Source organism: Physella acuta, unplaced genomic scaffold (genome assembly GCF_028476545.2).
Source record: "Physella acuta isolate Inbredline_101_S28 unplaced genomic scaffold, ASM2847654v3 ptg000171l, whole genome shotgun sequence".
NCBI lineage: Eukaryota > Metazoa > Mollusca > Gastropoda > Physidae > Physella > Physella acuta.
In genome coordinates this window covers 1,160,665-1,180,000 of record NW_026731690.1, presented here as the reverse complement: position 1 = coordinate 1,180,000, position 19,336 = coordinate 1,160,665, and the positions used below count along the sequence as shown (strand labels likewise).

Below are 19,336 nucleotides of genomic sequence, written 5' to 3'. Positions count from 1 at the left end.
TCCTGGTTGTTATAGTAAGACTGTGTCAGAAGCTGTCTTAGTATTTTTTAACTTAATTATTTTAGAACTTATTATAGGTCGTTGTTATTAGACAAGACAATAAAATAAATTATAAACCAATCTATGCTGTGTTATTTCATTTATTATGCTGGGCTACGAAACCGATGACTAAATGGAACTATGAGCACTTACGAATTCAAATGAACGATTGTGAAATAGCCTATACACATCACAAATGACGTGTTTGATCATAGACGCACAAAATTTATGTTGCACAATATTGTACATAATATTGTAAAATAATTGACTTCCTTAGTTTCGCATTCATATTTAAAACTTGATTTTTTTAAAAAAATATTTTAATTTATTTACAGACTTTGGAATTCACATACAAATGTTGATGTAATATGTTTCATTGAAAATAAAAGTATTTGGAAAAAAAAATAGACGCACAAAATTAAACGCCTAAACTGTGTCTAAAATAAGATGAATATGTAGATACACACACACAAATACCGACAAAGTAAAAAGTTAAATGAAAGGTTAGTGTTATTATTAGAGTGCTTTTCCGGTTAAAATTTTCGAAGCAGGTTGAAATTCCGGTTCCAATTAAAGCTTTTATTTATGATCGAATTTTTTCATTCTAAATGTCCGATTTATTCAGACTTTAGTTCCAGTTATCTTTGTACCCTGTTACGTTTCCTTTCCGTTAAATTTTCCGTTTCCAGATAAAAGGTCCGTTTCGGGTTCAGAGGTTTAGGTTTAAGGTTTAAGTTGGTGTGTAGTAACTTTTTTATGCCTTTATTTTTTTCTCCGCAAAATATTGAGATTCCCTTTCAATAAAATTATTTTCATTATGGAACAGCGTATCGTCAGAAAATAATGTTATGGTTGGGAGTGGTTTTCACTTGTAAAAGCCAACCGTGTAATCTCTCAACAACAGGTGCACCATGAATTTTTAATTTTTTTTTTCAAATGTTGCAAATGGCTTCTTTAAATTTAATTGTATAATCGACAACAAATATATGATATCTAAATAACACTGTGATGAGGGCTAGGGCTAGGGCTAGGGCTAGGGCTAGGGCTAGGGCTAGGGCTAGGGCTAGGGCTAGGGCTAGGGCTAGGGCTAGGGCTAGGGCTAGGGCTAGGGCTAGGGCTAGGGCTAGGGCTAGGGCTAGGGCTAGGGCTAGGGCTAGGGCTAGGGCTAGCGCTAGGGATAGGGATAGGGATAGGGATAGGGATTTGGATTTACATTTTACATCAGACCCCACACATTATACATCAGACCCCACACATTCTACACCAGACCCCACACATTGTAGACCCCACACATTGTACATCAGACGCCACACATTGTACATTAGACCCCACACATTGTACATCAGACGCCACACATTATACATCAGACCACACATTGTGTATCAGACCCCACACATTGTAGATCACACACATTGTACATCAGACCCCACACATTGTACATCAGACACCACACATTGTACATCAGACCCCACACATTGTACATCAGACCCCACACATTATAGACCCCACACATTATAGACCCCACACATTGTACATCAGACCCCACACATTGTACATCAGACCCCACACATTGTACATCAGACGTGACACATTGTACATTAGACCCCACACATTGTACATCAGACCCCACACATTTTACATCAGACCCCACACATTATACATCAGACCCCACACATTGTACATCAGACCCCACACATTGTACACCAGACCCCACACATTGTACACCAGACCCCACACATTGTACATCAGACCCCACACATTGTATATCAGACCCCACACATTGTACATCAGACCACACACATTGTATATCAGACCCGACACATTGTACACCAGACCCCACACATTGTACATCAGACCCCACACATTGTACATCAGACCCCACACATTGTAGACCCCACACATTGTACATCAGACCACACACATTGTACATCAGACCCCACACATTGTACATCAGACCCCACACATTGTACATCAGACCCCACACATTGTACATCAGACCACACACCTCAGACCCCACACATTATACATCAGACCCCACACATTGTACCTCAGACACCACACATTGTACATCACACCCCACACACTGTACATCAGACCCCACACATTGTACATCAGACCCCACACATTGTACATCAGACCCCACACATTGTACATCAGACCCCACACATTGTACATCAGACCCCACACATTGTACATCAGACCCCACACATTGTACATCAGACCCCACACATTGTACATCAGACCACACATTGTACATCAGACCCCACACATTGTACATCAGACCCCACACATTGTACATCAGACCCCACACATTGTACATCAGACCCCACACATTGTACACCAGACCCCACACATTGTACATCAGACCCCACACATTGTAGACCCCACACATTGTACATCAGACCCCACACATTGTACATCAGACCACACATTGTACATCAGACCCCACACATTGTACATCAGACCCCACACATTGTACCTCAGACCCCACACATTGTAGACCCCACACATTGTACATCAGACCCCACACATTGTACATCAGACCACACACATTGTACATCAGACCCCACACATTGTACATCAGACCCCACACATTGTACATCAGACCCCACACATTGTACATCAGACCCCACACATTGTACATCAGACCCCACACATTGTACATCAGACCCCACACATTGTACATCAGACCCCACACATTGTAGACACCAGACCCCACACGTTGTACATCAGACCCCACACATTGTACATCAGACCCCGCACATTATAGACCCCAAACATTGTACACTAGATCCGACATTGTACATCAGACCCCACACATTGTACATCATACCCCACACATTGTACATCAGACCCCACACATTGTACACCAGACCCCACACATTGTAGACAAAAGACCCCACACATTGTACATCAGACCCCACACATTGTACATCAGACCCCACACATTGTACATCAAACCCCACACATTGTACATCAGACCCCACACATTGTACATAAGACCCCACACATTGTACATCAGACCCCACACATTGTACATCAAACCCCACACATTGTACATCAGACCCCACACATTGTACACCAGACCCCACACATTGTACATCAGACCCCACACATTGTACATCAGACCCCACACATTGTACATCAGACCCCACACATTGTACCACACCCCACACATTGTACATCAGACCCCACACATTGTACATCAGACCCCACACATTGTACATCAGACCCCACACATTGTACACCAGACCCCACACATTGTATATCAGACCCCACACATTGTACACCAGACCCCACACATTGTACATCAGACCCCACACATTGTACACCAGACCCCACACATTGTAGACCCCACACATTGTACATCAGACCCCACACAATGTACATCAGACCCCACACATTGTACATCGGACCACACACATTGTACATCACACCCCACACATTGTACATCAGACCCCACACATTGTACATCGGACCACACACATTGTACATCAGACCCCACACATTGTACATCAGACCCCACACATTGTAGACCCCACACATTGTACATCAGACCCCACACATTGTACACCAGACCCCACACATTGTACATCAGACCCCACACATTGTAGACCCCACACATTGTACATCAGACCCCACACATTGTACATCAGACCACACACATTGTAGACCCCACACATTGTACATCAGACCCCACACATTGTACCTCAGACCACACATTGTACCACACCCCACACATTGTAGACCACACATTTTACGTCAGACCCCCGGTCACACAAAATAGAATACGTACATCACTTTACAAATTAAATATTCATCTGCCATCTGTTAGGCCTTGTAGACCAGGGTAATTTAAGACGGTCGGCTGACTAGAAGTGGAAAAGTTCTCAACCAGAACAGTTTGATGCTGGTAAGCCATTCTACAACTTTAGATAGAATTCCAAAATATTATAATTATTAGGTGTTCTCAAATATTCAGTAACACTTACCATAGATGTAAAACTAGAAACAATGTCAGACCCATTAATCTGATTTTTGAGAATCTGTGCATAATTGAATCTTAATCAGGTAACTCCGCTTATCGGTATGAATGTAATTATATAATTAAGAAGTGACTGAAGTATATAAGGACCGTAATTTTAACAAACAGATCATCTCAACATTGGGTGCTGTTCTTCAGATTGCTGCTAATCTCAAGTCCTACTAGGCAAGTATTTTGATAGATTTTTGTTATGTTGTTAAATAATGCTTGTTAGAAGATTAAATTATTGTTGAGTTTTACGAAACATAAAATATGACGAAGACGTTAAAACAACTTGACTTTCTGGACTTAATCCTCTTTGCTCCTTATGGAACATAAGGAGCCTCCACCATTTCCTTCCATTTCTTCCGATCCACGGCTATTAATTTTGCCATCCTCCCAAGACATCCCTGTTGGCTTCAGTTCTTCAAGAAGACTCCGCCTCCAGGTCTGTCTTGGGCGCCCTCTCTTCCGCTTTCCCTGGGGATTCCACTCAAGCGCTTGGTGTGTAACATTTGGGTGAGCCTTTCGCTGTGTGGCCCACCCAGCGCCACTTCCTCCTTCTTATTTGCACACCCATAGGCTCTTGCCTAGCTTTCCTCCATAACTTTCTCCATAAAACAACAATCAACACTATATGTCACCAACGTTCAAAATCCATCTACACTATATGTCACCAACGTACAACATCCATCAACACTATATGTCACAAACGTACAACATCCATCAACACTATATGTCACCAACGTACAACATCCATCAACACTATATGTCACCAACGTACAACATCCATCAACAATATATGTCACCAACGTACAACATCCATCAACACTATATGTCACCAACGTACAACATCCATCAAACACTATATGTCACCAACGTACAACATCCATCAAACACTATATGTCACCAACGTACAACATCCATCAACACTATATGTCACCAACGTACAACATCCATCTACACTATATGTCACCAACGTACAACATTCCACAACACTATTTATGTAACCTGATTGTTCTAGACACTGGTGATCAAACATAGTGCAAAGACACGTTAACAATCGAATAGAGACACAATGTAATCGACACCATTAATGTAATAGACACTTTAAAAATGTAATAGATACTATTACAATGTAATCGATACCTTCACACTGTGGTATACTCTCTTACAATGTAATGGACGCCCTCACAACATAACAGACATTCTCACAAAATAACCGACACTGTTATTTTTAGTCAAACACACGTGAATAGTTAAATTGAACCAACTGAATTGAATGAAACAACTTAAAACCAGCGGTAGCTATAAAAAATAAATGTTCAAAGATTCTCTAAACCAAAACATTTTTTATGGCGGTATGCCGTTCCACACTTCTGGTGAAAATAATATCATAATTTTATGCAAGGCGTTCTCAAGTTTTTAACTAACACAAAGATAAATAAACCGGGAGTGATCTCCCCTAAACTTTCTCGAATATTCTTATATAACTCGGAATATAGACATGATTTTTAATTACTTAAACTTTTAAAAATAGAATAGAATCTCGTAGAAAAAAGAATTGCGCACCAAGCGAACGCCAAAACAAAATGTGCATAATAGTGCGCAATATTATTAGCACTTTTTAAATTTACATGCGTTTTTTGAGAAATCGGAAATAGCGTAAATTAGTACTTCCCGTCAACGGAAATTACTCAAAAATCGATAGCAGGTAGAGAATTAGATCTTTAACCAACATGTGAAATTTCATTTATCTATCTGATATATCACTGTTATAGGCTTTTTAAAAATTCAAAGTAGAAAAAGTACCACTTCCGGTTATCGGAAATCGCTCAAAATTTATACGGAACTACGATTTTGATAAAATACTTATTTATGAAATTTCATCAACCTAGCTATAACGGTACTCAAGTTATCGTTTTTACACACAGACAGACACGCACACACAGAGACAGACATACAGACTGCACAATTATGTTTTTCCATATCAGTGAGGTGTAAAACGTCGAGATTTGTAAAAATCTCGATTTTTTTTTGCACGATTGTAAGACTTTCTCTATACTTCGTATATACGAGAAAGTAAAAAGCTAAAAATTGTCATAGTTTAAAATCACATTTTTTTATAATAGTTTTGAAACGCATTTAAACCGTTTAAAATATATGTATGTAAACATGATCACTTGTGCATCAGTCATCTTAAAAATGTAAATCCCTTTCAAATTTAATTTTGGTGTACACTTTCCTTAATGCATTAGTTATATTAGAAAGAAATTTGATTTTAAAAAGCGACGATAAAAATAATGATACGCTTTGTAGCTAAAGAATAAATCCAACTGTCGTCATTTGATGAAGTCATTTGTCTGTTACAGGCTATAAAATTAGTAGAATTAAATATTGAATACTTCTAGCAGCGCAATTTATCACGAGTCAACAAATTAACAAATGTATTTAATTGTTAAAGGAAAAGAAAGTCTCATTGTTTTTAAATCTCAAACTCAATCATTTTAAAAGTAGAATAAACCATTTTTTTTTTTCAAATTAAAAAATGTATTCAATTTTGTTGCTCCTAATCACTTAAAAGTGTCTGTTACATTTATAAAATCCATAAGCTTATTGGTCATTAGCTCTACAATTTATAAAATTATTGATCTTACTTTGTGTACAGTTGATCAGCATGAATGCTCAATCCTACTCATGTGTGTCCTGCTATTCTGTGCTATCACTTATGCAAGCACGGAACACCAGGTATTGTAAAACTTAAAAATACTTTGAGAACATTTGAGGTACATTTAACTATACATTTTTCCAAGCACAGCGAATGATGTAAGACGTCACCATTTTGCCTTCTATTTTCTGAAATTTGACTGATTAGTCAAACCGTCCTATATGTTGCTTATATTATTTCATTCGGACATGCAGCTTAAATAAATTTACTTTAGCAATATTTTGTTACATTTTATTTGTGGAGTCCCACCGCAGTTTGTGTTGGTTGACTATAATGCCGTGAGCCTACGTCTCAACTACCCCCCCCCCCCCCCCCCCCCAGCTTCAGCGCTAGAGAAAGGAGATCTTGATGGTTCTCTTAAGATACACCATAAAGTCCACACTAACTAACATTTCTGGTTATTATTTTCAATTGCATTTTTGTTGCAGAATCAATTGTGTGATTGCAATTATTCTATCTGTGTTTGTCCTATTTACTTCTATTTATTTTTTAGTTTGTGGCATTAACTTTGTAAACTAACAATTTGAAAATATGTTCTAAAACGTCTTTAGAGTTATTTTTATTGTACGCTGTCTGATAGATTGACACAAAGGACATAGAGAAAGATGTTGAAGAAAAGAGAGAAGCTGAGGACAACGCAAGGGTCATCAGCAAGAGGTGTGCTTTTACCCCATGGCTATGTGATCCAAACTATGTAGCTAATGCTATGAAGTTGGGGAAACCAAAACAATAAACGTTGTTGTCGATGCATTATTAAGGTGTTTGTTTTTAAATTCGTGTTGTCATTTTGAGTTACGGAGAAATGTAAATGTTTGAAAGACACACTTTTAATATCTGTTAAACACTAAACATGGGGACGATGTGGCCTAAGCTGCAGAGCGCTAGGGTGCTAATCCTAAAGTCTCGAGTTCGATTCCAGGTCCAAGATGGTAGAGCGTCCCCGTGTCAGCCCAGCTCTGATTCGAAACTAAATCATGTTAGGGAAAGTAAAGGCAGCTGGGCAAAGTGCTGACCACACCTACCATTCATATGCCCAGTGATGGGACGGTATGGTCAGGCAATAGAGCGCAATACTGCTAACTGGAATATCTACAGTTCGCAAATTGGGATCAATTCAAATGAATGTCCATGTGTATAGCCAATTTTGGACATTATAATCAATTGTATGCCGAGGTCATAGAAACAGGTGGGTTCGACGTTGTCCTGTATGGCAAAGCTCATAGTCGTTTATCTGAAAAGTCCAAACAAGCATTAAAGCTTATTTTGTAGCATAAAAATTAGAAACAGTGGTTGGTGGGTGGGTGGGTGTTCTCGGGAGCCTAATTACCGTGAACAGTATGCTCAGCGAGAAGTCGAATACTCGAGTGAATGACATTACTTGCATACAGGATTCACACCGGTTACATCTGTTGCCAACACATACAAGTTTCTTGATGGTTGCTTGAGACAACTGAAACCTGCATTGAACCATAGCAATTTGAGAGTGACATGACGTTGGCAAAACAGATGCATTTTTTTACCAGTATCATTTGAATATGAATACAACGTTAGTCAGAGAATATGATACGATGTCTATATATGGTAATGTGTGCGGGTGGGTGTGGTCGATTTGGTATTGCTTATGGTTGGTTAAACAATCTCTTTATAGAGTTATATGTGCTGGTGGGTGTGGTCGATTTCACGAATGGACACTTGCCCGAATTCGACAAATGCCCGAATGGACACTTGCCCGAATGCGGCAAATGCCCGAATGAACACTTGCCCGAATTCGACATATGCCCGAATGGACACTTGCCCGAATGCGACAAATGCCCGAATGGACACTTGCCCGAATGCGACATATGCCCGAATGGACACTTGCCCGAATGCGACAAATGCCCGAATGGACACTTGCCCGAATGCGACAAATGCCCGAATGGACACTTGCCCGAATGCGACAAATGCCCGAATGGACACTTGCCCGAATGCGACATATGCCCAAATGGACACTTGCCCGAATGCGACAAATGCCCAAATGGACACTTGCCCGAATGCGACAAATGCCCAAATGGACACTTGCCCGAATGCGACAAATGCCCAAATGGACACTTGCCCGAATGCGACAAATGCCCAAATGGACACTTGCCCGAATGCGACAAATGCCCAAATGGACACTTGCCCGAATGCGACAAATGCCCTAATGGACACTTGCCCGAATGCGACAAATGCCCAAATGGACACTTGCCCGAATGCGACAAATGCCCAAATGGACACTTGCCCGAATGCGACAAATGACCAAATGGACACTTGCCCGAATGCGACAAGTGTCCATTTGGGAGTGTCAATTCGAGAAATCGGCCTTCGGGCAAACGGCATTCGGGCAAGTGTCTTTTGGGAATTTGTCGTAGACCCGTCATGCCCCTAGTTATATTAATGAATATCTTTTACATACGTCAGTCCATGAGATGCGGGCTGTGAATGGATGTGTTTGACTGCCTGTCTCTGCTGGGTCAGTTAACCTTGGAACGGGATATGAGTCAGAAATAACAGGTGTTAACAGATCACGGGATGATTAATCCTTTTAATTAACCTTTTGAACCTGACGGTCTATGAACCGGTGATGTAGAGTTCACCTATTGCAGTGACAGCGGCATATGAAGGGATAGTGTGGTCAGCCCATTGCCCAGTCGCCTTTCCCATTGCTTGAGTTAGGTACCCATCAGAGCTGGGTGGATTAGAGTTAGGTACCCATCAGAGCTGGGTGGAGTAGAGTTAGGTACCCATCAGAGCTGGGTGGACTAGAGTCAGGTACCCATCAGAGCTGGGTGGACTAGAGTCAGGTACCCATCAGAGCTGGGTGGACTAGAGTCAGGTACCCATCAGAGCTGGGTGGAGTAGAGTTAGGTACCCATCAGAGCTGGGTGGACTAGAGTCAGGTACCCATCAGAGCTGGGTGGACTAGAGTCAGATACCCATCAGAGCTGGGTGGAGTAGAGTTAGGTACACATCAGAGCTGGGTGGACTAGAGTCAGGTACCCATCAGAGCTGGGTGGAGTAGAGTTAGGTACCCATCAGAGCTGGGTGGACTAGAGTCAGGTACCCATCAGAGCTGGGTGGACTAGAGTCAGATACCGATCAGAGCTGGGTGGAGTAGAGTTAGGTACACATCAGAGCTGGGTGGACTAGAGTCAGGTACCCATCAGAGCTGGATGGAGTAGAGTTAGGTACCCATCAGAGCTGGGTGGAGTAGAGTCAGGTACCCATCAGAGCTGGGTGGACTAGAGTCAGGTACCCATCAGAGCTGGGTGGAGTAGAGTTAGGTACCCATCAGAGCTGGGTGGAGTAGAGTTAGGTACCCATCAGAGCTGGGTGGACTTAGGCACGTTCTACTGACTCACACCCGGGATTCAAACTCGTAACTTTCTGGTTAACAGTCGACCACGTCGTCCTTTCCATGAAGATAATAGGTTGTCAAACAGTGGTGATTCAAATAAGAAAATCGGCCAACTTTTAAGTAAAGTTCAACTGTTTCTGCGACCTCGGCCTATAAATGGGATATGTTCTCAGCACTCACATCCGACGCCCCTCACTTTCAGCTCCCCATCAGAGCTGGGTGGAGTCAGAGACGTGCTCCGACTCTAGCAAGGGAACCGAAGTCGAGACCTTCGAATTAGCAGACGTAAGCTATACAACTCGATCATGCCTCTAACAATGTTATAGTTTAAAAGGAAAGCAACACAACAATTTGTTTTACATTTTTAAACATATTTTTTCATCATACATATATTAGGAATAGAAATATTTCCCATTAAATCTGAGCTGATTTCAAACGCACGCAGTAGGCGCGCCGTTGACTATCCTACAGAATCGTCGTTTCTCTATCGAGAGAGGCTCCGCCGCTTCTCTCTTTTCTTCTAAATCACTTGATCTTTCACTAAGGTCAACCTGTATGAAAATAAAAATCAAATGTAAACATTTCAAGAAGATTCATATTTTTAAAGTGACAATTCTAAATGTAAAATTATCAAGAAAAACAATTTGGCAAATGCATACATCGTGTAAAAATGTATATATATATATATATCAATAATGTCTTCGTTTGTTTTGCTCTTGATATAGCGAAAGACAGTGCGGGGGAGGGGGAGGGGGTAGTGTGGTCAGCACTATGACCAGCCACCTAAGCTTCACTTATACACTCGAGCCCGAGATTCGAACTCGCGACCTTCTGTGTAGCGTTCAACAACGTCGTCCCAAACAACGATACTATTTTGAAAAATAATTTTACGATTTTAATGGGGATTTTATTTGTTTACAATTTTATAATTGAAGCAAAGGTATCGAATATTTTATTGTCATGCTCGATATTGTTAACTGATCTTGACAGAATTTGCAGGTAAAAAAAATCGTTTTTAATTAAAAGTTGTTCTAACAACAGTCCGCGAGTGGACTTGGTTGGAGTGGTCGACTGATATTTGTTGAATATGCAAACATTATGTGAAGCAACTGCGACATAAAATCAGGACGAAACACATGAATCAAATACGATTTTTTTTCGCGTTATACATTGCTTTGGAAAATACATTCATCAAATCTAAATAAACATGCTCAATTGTCTAGTTATTATTAACATAAGAAAATAATACCTCATGTTCTTGTTCAGCGCTGGTAATGGTAACGGCATGGAAAAGGGCGACACAAATAAGTAAGGCAAGAACCTTCATGATTAAGGGCTACAGAGAGAGAAAAGGGCGACACACATAAGTAAGGCAAGAACCTTCATGATTAACAGCTACAGAGAGAGAAAAGGGCGACACACATAAGTAAGGCAAGAACCTTCATGATTAACAGCTACAGAGAGAGAAAAGGGCGACACACATAAGTAAGGCAAGAACCTTCATGATTAACAGCTACAGAGAGAGAAAAAGGCGACACACATAAGTAAGGCAAGAACCTTCATGATTAACAGCTACAGAGAGAGAAAAGGGCGACACAAATAAGTAAGGCAAGAACCTTCATGATTAACAGCTACAGAGAGAGAAAAGGGCGACACACATAAGTAAGGCAAGAACCTTCATGATTAACAGCTACAGAGAGAGAAAAGGGCGACACACATAAGTAAGGCAAGAACCTTCATGATTAACAGCTACAGAGAGAGAAAAGGGCGACACACATAAGTAAGGTAAGAACCTTCATGATTAACAACTACAGAGAGAGGGAAAGGAAATGCTGATTGTTATGTTTTAAATCTTTAAATACTAGAATTTATGTTAATATAAAAATACTTTAATAACCCATTCAATATTTGGAATGTAACAGATTATAACTAAAGAAACAATTTACTCGTTAATAATTAGAAAATAAAAATGCAATTTAATTTGAAGAAAGTCGTTTATGTTTTAAATTAAACTTTTTTTTTCATTATAATATTACTGTATGTGATCTTCAAGAAAAAAATCAGCTGTTTTAATGATATTTAACACAAGTCTAAATCAACGCTTTGGTCCTGACACCCTACACTACACTTTAAGTGTGTATCTAAACATGTCAATGTACAAAAGTTGATAAAACACTTACCTTGTAGGGTTTGATGTAAAGAACAATTCTCGAACAGCTCACAGTTTATCTAAACTAAAAAACTATTGGGTTTATATACATTTATTTTATACAATTTTAATTCTATGCAGATTGGAAGCGAGATAATTTTACTCGAAATAAAATTATGCGCAGGTTCTCAAATTAAAACCTTAAACTTGTTATTGAACTATAGGCCTATACCAAATGTGCTTTCGAAAAATATTAACAACGAAAGTAAATGTTTTGAATTTAAAAAAATGATATCATTGCAGTTTTAACACTGTTGTAATCTTAAAAAAAAAAACAAAAAACAGGTGATTAAAGCGTATTTAATTAAAATTACATTTTAAAAAATATTCAAAAGACAATTTTGCGCTGTGAAGCTTACTTTAAAGAGCCCAGTTTAAAGGTCTTAATTAATTTTTAGCGTTTGTAAATGTGGGACGTTCATCCATAAATCAGGACACACTACCGAGTGAGGGTGTAATCGTAATTTACTGACGCTGCTTGATGTTGGGGTGGGATGTGTTCAAATAGTGTGAATTCACACCGTCACTCTTTTGCATTAAACGATTGTAATATTAGGAATCGAATTCTAGCCCTTATTTTGCGTTACAGAAATGTTTGTTTTTTTTGTTTAAAAAAAAAATTGCAATAGAAATTGATCAAACTACTACTAGGTTTACAATGGTCAGTGAATATTTTTAATGATAAAAAATAAAAATAAAAGTTTGTATGTCATTACATGCGTCAAAAAAGTATGAGTTGAGGATTCTATTCAGATATTCTTAAACGTTGATTCGTCTTCGTACATACAATTTCTCTCTGTTCATCTAAAGAAATAAAATGTTGATTAACTTAAGTCAATTCTCGATTCCATTAAAATATCTTTATTCGGTTTATGCTATTTATCATACAATCTGATTTACTAGAGTGACAATTAGATTTACAAAACAGACAATCGATATATACTAGAAAAAACAAAAACATTGACTTTCGATGATTAAATTGAATACAAAACTACACTTGTTATCAAATAAATCTATAGTAAGTACAAACACCAATAATACAATTATTATACACGCTATTCAACGAGAAGTGTTTAATTTCACAACGTAAAACGGCAAAGAAACAGCGATGAGAATTTCAACAGATATCAGAGTTACGAGATGGCAACTAAAGGTGACTGCCATGGAGTAGCAGATCCCAACATAAAAGAGCACGTCACTGCCAAGCAAGTATGCCTAAATGTTTTTTAAAAATTCATATTTGAGATGTTTCTAATTAAAACGTCTTTTTAAATCATCAATGTAACTACATAATAATATAAAATAACTCTCTTTATATATATATATATATATATATATATATATATATATATATATATATATATATATATATATATATATATATATATATATATATGTAGATGTAAATGAATCCTAATAAGGACACATTCAAATTCCGAATGAATATATTTAATTTTTGAAACACACTTTAGTCATGCATATATTTATTTGAAAATTATAATACCAAAAGTTTTAATCTGTGGAGTTTGCAAGAAACATTAAATGTTTTCTACACGTTACTTCTGCCAGCAATACAGGAATCTAAAAGCTTTAGAAAATCTGGAGCTCATGCTGACGTAGATGATAAAATTGACGGACGCCGTCAGTTGGTTGACGAGGTACGACAACAGCAGGGTTTCCTTACTCAGGTTATAGGTGAGACAGTAGTTGGCGTTGAAGATGGTGACGGGCACGACTAGTACCACGAAAACCACACACACCGTCGAGAGCATTCGGATTACTTTCACTTCCATCACCTTCTTCCGCACTGACGTACTGTGGCTGATCATGCTTTTAGTCGACACCTGCAGTTTTAGTATGGTCAACGACGTACAAAGAATAACAACAGTCAATGGTACAGTTGCTATCAGAATCTGCCTGTACACAGTGAAAACAGTTTGGAAGGTCATTCCACCGGCAAGTCGGTCAATAGAATGAATGTCTTCATTGGTAAGGAATTTATTTAAATAAAAAGACTTGATGTTGTTTTCGAATAAATTTATAGTAATAACATACGCCAATAATAAAATGATTATACACGTTATACGACGAGGGGTGTTTAATTTCACAACGTAAAACGGTAAAGAAACAGCGATGAGCCTTTCAACGGATATCAGAGCTACGAGATGGTAGCTGAAGGTGACTGCTATGGAATAGCAGTTCCCAACATAAAAGAGCACGCTACTGCTGCCCAGCAGGTATGAATGCAGGTCCCCTGTGTAGCAGAATCTGAGCATCCCCGAGACGGAAAACAACAGATCAGATACGGCAAGGGAAAACAGGAATATGTTTGTTGCCGTGTCTAACCCTTGCCGAGCAACGATACAAATTGTTGCCGAGTTGCCGAATATCCCAAGGCTAATAAGAAGCCCAAATATTACAAATTCCAGCTTATAGAAGAATTCTATCACTAAGTCAGGATTCACGTCTTCGGTGTGGTTAAATAAAATATCTGAAAACGTATCTTCTTCTTCACAATAATTACATATAAATATGGATTCCATGAGGCTTTTTATTGGGTATAGTTTCGCAAAACGAATGTTACTGATCTAAAGGATTCTGAAAATACATTACAATATAGAGATAGGTTTAAGATTTAAAATGTATTAATAACATGAACGTATATACAATTTTGCGAAAAAAAAACCACAAGTTATACAATGAAAAATGATCCAATAATACAATTTCAAACAGTACATTATCTAAGTTTATAGTTATTCGAAATCAGCATTCACTCAATAAAAATTGAAATTACCACACATTTAAAATATATATATTGAAAAATAAATTTGATGTTTTAAATTTTGATAACCACTCGTTTATTTTTCATTTTTAGTTCAGATTGTAAAAATAAAACTGTATCACGTTTTATAATTTCAGTAGTAAAAGCAATTTTCTCACCGCTAAGTGAATTATTCTTTTTCGTTTGTATTTAAAACATTTGAAATTATTAAAATTCGATTGCAAAATTAGATATTACATTCAACTAATCCAACAAAAATTTTAATTTAACCGTAATTGTAGAATTTAAATTTTACAAAATCAAGCTGTAAGTTTACTAATGAAATCTAGCCTTAAACTAGAAACGAAAATGTTTTGAAAATTTGGATCTCATCGTTAAGTAGATAACAAAATCTACCGTAGCGCTTAGCTGGTATAAAATCGATGTAACCACGCACACCATAACATCAAGCTGAGTTAACGCCCCTGGCAATAAGTAAAACTCCTGTAAAAGCTTGGATGGGATGAGAATGACAAGAAACACCACACACACAACGACCATCTTCCTCATCACTTTCAAGTCTTTGACGTTTGTAAAAACGAGGGAAGATGTAAAATTAGTGTTCGCCTTTTGAGACGAAAGAAAAATTCTGACTAGAATCAATATCGTGCACCCTAGAACGACGACCACAGGAACTGATGAAAAAACGAGAAATCTGTTCATGTTAAAATAATTCAATCCTCCACTAAATCCACTCACTTTAACATCCCCCATAGACGTCACCTCAAATAAATATCCACTGAAGTATATTTCAAAGAAACATACAAGTGATACATAAATAAAAACTGCAAGTAATATAATTTTGATTCGTGTTATTGAAATATATCTTAAACAAGCAAACGGCAAAAAGACGAAGACGAATCTTTCCACGGCCATCAGAGCTACTTGGTGAAAACTTGCTAAAATTGCAAATCGATTCACAAATACCAAAATGTTAAGGAATTCAGTTTTTATTCTGAAAATAAAGAAATAGCAATGTTGGGAACAGGTGAGTAAAATATTACATTGAATCCCTGTGATTGAAAAAAGTAGGTACGTTACACCTAGTGACGCCATGATGACGTCAGTTGAGTCCTTTAATCTTTGTCTTCTCAGGTCCAGTAAGGTCAAACTATTACCCATAATTCCTAGCAGGCTTAACAGATTCAGTAAAACGATGGTTATGGCATAATAGAATCTTTGTGTGGGCACGTAATCGGGCGTTATATCAGAAAATGTGAACGTCCTTGTTTTATTTACATTCAATAGATTTTTATCTCCAAGAATCAAATTTAATAAGAACTGCATAACTCTGTGAAGAGATATTTAAGCTGTCATTCATTTTGCTTCCTGTGACTCGATATAATATTATATTTATAAATATAAATATAAATATATATATATTATATATATATATATATATATATATATATATATATATATATATATATATATATATATATATATATATATATATATATATATATGTCACTTCGATATATACATATATATATATATATATATATATATATGTACATACATACATACATACATAAAGAATGTAGTGAAAACTCACTTATTGAATATATATCTAGAGTATTTTTGAGACACGAACAGGTACTCTAGTTTTAGTAGAGACACGTATATATTCTTTTGACCAGCCTGCTATGAACATTTATTGAAATCAATTTCCGTTTAACGCCCTCGTGTTATTGAAACTTCAAAAGTTTTTTTTTCCTTTCAAGGAAACAAAGGCTTTCTGCATGAGCACAACAAACCAATCCTTAGTGTTAGGTGATTATTTTTCTTACTGTTGGATTTAAATCTCATGAGCATAATTATTTTCTTTTCTCTGCTCTTTACGAGAAAGACTCTAGTTATGTCACCCACATAAACACGACTCATACGACTTGTAATGTATATTTTATTACTTCGCTAGTGGTCAGTATTAGCTGAAAGCACATATGACAACATTATTTTGCCAGTTGCTATTCTTAACGTACATTATGAATTTAAAAAGATAAATATATTAAATGTTATTGAAGTAATAACAAGCACATTGCATTGATGTCGCTTTTATTTTTATTACAACTTATAAACAACAAAAGCAACACAAACATTTTGAACATTGGCGTTTTAATGAAATTTTACATACTATAACCTCGAATAAATAATTGTTATACTTATGTTTATAACGATAACTTTAGTCAGTGTTTTTTTTTTTTTTTGATGACTGGTTTCAAACATTACATTGAAGATAAATGTTAACTTAGGTAAAGTTTGTGAGATATGTAATGTTGCAGTTATTTTAATGTCTCCGGAATCACTGCCCAACATGAAAATAAAACATTTAAAAAAATATTCATACATAAAATGTATATATTTATGTGAGTGTGTATGTGTGTGTGAGTTTCGTGCTACAGATCAGCTTGACATCTATGATTAGAAGGTCAATAATTCAACGGTAACGATAAATTCGACAGTTCGAAGTCTTGGATTTTGCAGATGTGCGCTGTCTTCTCGTAAACAGTTAACAACAAATGCAGAACTAATTGTACTGGTTAAAGAAATAGTAATAGCCGGATTAATAATAGTGGTACGGCTCATGACGTTCAGCAGCAATTAAACTAGTTTTAACATTCTAAACCAATGTAGAATTCAAATGCATTGTCAAAAAATTTAGTCAGGATCTTTAGCTAAATGTGAAGTGTGTTTCATTGTATGGCTCGGAGCTAGGTTACAGACAGTGTAATAAAATACTTAAAAAAACTTTTTAAAAACCACGTTTTTCATGTGTAGCAACGGACTAAAAAGGAGAAAATAAAATACTTAAAAAAACTTTTTAAAAAACCACGTTTTTCTTGTGGACTAACAAGTAGAAAATAAATTTTTCTTCCGACCCTAGGGGATCTACCAATGACTGCTCGTAGATTTTGTGCTTCCTCAAGCTGTGCAGGTTCTTGTGATGACTGTTCATACATTTGATGACAAAAAAACGTGGGTACGTTCACCATCAAATTTCCAAAATTCGTGTGTTGTGTGCTTTTCGCTTTAATCATAAATCTGCCCGACCCACGTTTTTTGTCATCAAATGTATAAACAGTCATCACGTTTTTTTAAAGTATTTTATTTTCTCCTTTTTAGTCCGTTGCTACACATGAAAAACGTGGTTTTTAAAAAGTTTTTTATATAGTTTATTTTCTACTTTATCTAATGACTTGATTAAGTATGACTTGACTAAGTGTTTTTAAATACACGGACTAAAAATCTTGAGCGACCGATACGCTTTAAACAGAGAAGGGGCGTAATATAACTAAGCTAATTTATTTAGGTCTCTAATTGCTAGTTTTTTATGATTGCATCTGAAATTGTTATGTGAGCTTGGCAGTGCGAGACCCACAGCAGCCTACATGCCGTGACCAGGATTCGAACCTGGGTTGTCGCGGCCACAACGCGAAGTACTAACCACTATACGATCACGGCCAGCGCGATCACATCGATTGGGGCCAAAGTAACTGTGTCAATAGGCCTCCAGTCTTGTCGGTATCTTTAGAAATCATGTCCTCAATTTTAGGGTCCTTGGGCGTAATTTAATTAAGCTAATTTAGGTCTCTAATTGCTAATTTTTATGATTGCATCTGAAATTGTTAGGCGAAAATAGCCTGCATGCCGAATTTCAGATGTCTAGAGCAATCAGAAGTGGGCTAATTTTCGTTGTCAATTTTAACAACAAACCCACAAACGCGAAGCTGAGTTAAGAAAAACGTGTTAAAATAAAATAAGAGCATTGAAAAAGTGGTGGTTAGGGCACAATACCAAAAAGACAGTAAATAACATCACTAAGCAGGTGCTGGTGTATTCCACGGGGAAAGAGGAAGAAAAGGAGACAAAAAGTCCTGAAGGAAATAGAGATGGGTGAGGTTGGATTATTAGGGTTTTATCTTCATGAAAATCAAGCGAGTTGAGGGAGTGCTGCCCACGCCTATGCTCGGTAGGAAACCGGAACGAATAAAAAGAAGAAATCAAAAGAGTTTAGAGCCGTGGTTCATAATACATGTTCGATCGAACCCGAGAAGTTCGGTAAGTCAGTCTCAGTGCTTTGGCGGAGGTCATGGCGCACACCCGACTCATAGGATTCACGATCAGATTTTGTCAATTTGGAC

At 37.5% G+C, this 19,336-nt stretch overlaps 1 non-coding gene across 1 annotated transcript; it reads right to left on the bottom strand.

Annotated features, from left to right (window-relative positions):
- Positions 1 to 18,584: 18,584 nt before the first annotated feature.
- On the bottom strand, positions 18,585 to 18,656 carry Trnah-gug (transfer RNA histidin (anticodon GUG)). The gene has a single exon. It is a non-coding gene; the product is annotated as a tRNA-His (tRNA).
- Between the last annotated feature and the right edge of the window lie 680 nt (positions 18,657 to 19,336).